Consider the following 3,337-nt stretch of genomic DNA (forward strand, 5'->3'; position numbering starts at 1 on the left):
TACTAACAGTCCTCGAACAATAATTCGTTCCCTCATTCACACCTCTCTGGGCTGCGTCCTTTAGTTTGACTAGGAGGTGGCTACCAAAAACACACAGGAGTGTTGGGCTTCCAGCCGAACCAAGAAATGTTGCAACAAAAGGGTTGATATTATGGACTCGGCCTGTTGCTATCCTCGACACACTACAAAAAATAACACTACAGCAGAGTGAATCAGATTATCATGCTCAAGTGTTCCACTTACAAGCTATAGTATAGAACTTGGTCTTCAACAAGGACTCTGACAAGATAGAAACCTTTGAAACCAGATGACATTCTCCAGTACTCTGCAGCCTTAAAGACCGCCAAACAAAGTAAAATCAATCCATAGATTAAAACAATAGTCCTGCACAGCGTTAGAGATAGAGGGAAGGACTGTGCAAACATGTAACTCACCATGAGATGATTCCCAGAATCTGGGGTTGTGCGCTTGACAAGCAAATATCAACACCTTGAGCTAGTTGGCCATTGCTGACTGAAGTATAAGCATATTACATCTCAGCAAACTCTTCAATCAAGGACGAAAGTTGATTGACTGTCTTACTGTCTCCAAGTAAACTACCATAAATAAGAAGACCAGAATCAATGCCTCCAACTATAGCAAGGAGTGCTTTAAGACAGATTAACAATATCCTATCTGCCAGAATTATGTTAGTAAATATCTTACAGAATGAATGTACCTACTTTTTTGGTGAAGTGCTAATACACGGATTTGTAGAATGTCTATAAAGCAATTACATGTGTACAATATTTACATGAAAGAATGAAAGTAGTACTTACAGTATGTAAGTATCACTGTGATCAAGCCTGGCATCCAGATGAGATTTAAACCTTAATATAGGGCAGTTGACGGCTCACTGCTTAGGCCATATGTCCAATTCATTGCCTGGCCTAATGTCTAACTCAGTGGGGGGAATGAACATCAGAAGGGAAAACGCACAACTAAAAATGATGTGCGTTTGGATTCATGATCAGCACACACTAGTGATAACCCTGTTTGCTCTCTACCTCAAGCGATTTTGCTTGAAACTACTGCCTAGAGGAAAGTACAGGCACAAAAATCACTTCTCAAAAGTTTATGGATATCGAAAATATTTACTCACTGATAATTGAAGAAACTGCTCCAAGGAGTCCAACGTAACGGTTCTGAGCCTCAGAGTCAGAGTAGTTCAGATACTGCAGGGCTTGACGGCTTTCACCAAAAAATAAATCAGACTAATTGAGCTGAACGGCTTCGACTTTGGAATCATTATTCAGTTATGGACCTACAGAGGCAGGAATCGTACTCACCCAAAAATATTTTATCTGCAGAGACACAATTCAGTATGCGTTTGACCGATAATCACACAATTAACAGACCCCCTTTTCCATCGTTGTGACTTGGATTGTATTTCTGTTAGTAGAAGTCCGACAAGAGGAGTCATAATACGAACGAGCGTGGTAGACTAAGACAGTCAACAGTGCCACGTTGAAATATTGTTCGGTGATGAGCTCGGAGACAAGCAATTGCACAAGTCCTGGATCAACGTCTTCGGCATCGGAGCGTGTAAATAATGGATGCACACGTCCTAAGTCAAGAGTCTGATTCATCACTGAAGTAGAGAGTGTAAGGAGGTGCAAGACAAAGTATGGGTGGACCTCAAAAGCGTTGTCTACCTAAGGACTTATGGACCTAGAAGGTGCTACATACTCTTATGTTTTGACTGTGAGGTTACAGGATGCTGGATTACGTTATGTCAATCAACTTTGGTCCGGTCAGGTCAAGTTATTGATATGACATGCATAGTAAGGTACCATGAAGTAGATTGTGTATAAGAAGTAGATGCACATAATTGTTAAGGAACGAACTTCAAAAAAGGTTCGTAGAGAAGTGATAGCCACAATGGTGCACCAGTTGCCAACTGCTAATTTCCACAACTACGTCACACACTATGTCATCTCGTTCCTACATACAAAGAAGGCCAGTTTGGTAGTCTAATCTACTATTAAATGAATGCCTTCATATCATTCACTATATATCATATTACACACATTAGTCAACCTTTAATACTTCTGTGCATCTCAACTCCATTAAGTTATGGTTTAGTTCAGCTGGTAGGATACAGATCTCAAAAAGGCCTATTTATGTCCCCTATTGCTACCCGAGTCTTCTAGATCACACAAGTCTACAACAAGTACATATTGTTTTGTGTCAGGGGTGATGTAAAGCTCGACCTAGAAGAAACCGTCGCTCCAACATCAACCCATACTACTGGAAACCAAACTTCTTTGCAGCTCCATACTTCGACTGTCTGCATGTTAGCATCCAAAATACAAGTCGGCTGTATTGTAGAATGATAAATGGACGTATCAACTTCTTAGGACGTGATCCAATAAGACCGAAGTCTGAAAATCCATCAGAATTCGTGTAAACTTTTGACATACACGTTGATAATGTCCCGGATGTTTTATACAGTATTTGTGGAGGTGACCCTTACTTGCTGCTGCTGGCAATTCTCATAGTGCAGAAGTATGTGTGAGCAGATCAGCAGAGAACACAGATTAAGGAAATTGCTCATTCTAGACTGTTAATGATGAATAAAAAGAAGCGATAGTGTTATACAAAGTTTAGCTGGAAGCGAAGAGAATTGGGCAGACGGTCTGCTACATCCCAGAGGTATCCTGTATCTTATCTGCCCCCCTTCACTGTGCGGCCGTCAGGACCCAGGCGTTGTGACGTTGTTGGTGCCACCAATGATTTAGAACGGAATCGCGTTTGTAAGGATACGTGGGTCTTCAGCGGTGGCGACGTCCTTTTAGGCTTTGGGTCTGCCAGAGCCTGGTAGAAAGTGGATGCCCTGGATAGCAATGACTTTGCAAATCTAGAGGCGAAACGTCAGAAAGTTGTAGAAGGAAAAGCTGAGAAAGGTGTCACTCGCTATTTGGAGACAGCAAGATTGTGTTAACACTGAGAAGGACGAGAATGAGGTTGGCACACGTTCTTAACGTTTTGCCATCTTAACATCAAGAGACTCGAAGCTATTCACCAAACATGAGTTTCTAGCCAATTGTAAGGACAAACCGTTGTCATGTTCTCAATCAGCCCAGAGCAGGACAACCAAACTTCTTTGCAATCTGGTAGCCTCAATCGTTTTAGTGTCACCATCCAAAATTCGGGTCGGCCGCTTCATCAAAATCGCAAACGAGCGCAAGAGGATCTCCAAACGCGATCTGCATGCCACAAATTGCCAGGCAGACTGTAGACACATAAATGGTGGTTCTTGAAAAGTTTCGACGATCGACGAGCTAGGTATACACAT

The sequence above is a fragment of the Fomitiporia mediterranea genome (genome assembly GCF_000271605.1).
Source record: "Fomitiporia mediterranea MF3/22 unplaced genomic scaffold FOMMEscaffold_9, whole genome shotgun sequence".
In the NCBI taxonomy this organism is placed as follows: domain Eukaryota; kingdom Fungi; phylum Basidiomycota; class Agaricomycetes; order Hymenochaetales; family Hymenochaetaceae; genus Fomitiporia; species Fomitiporia mediterranea.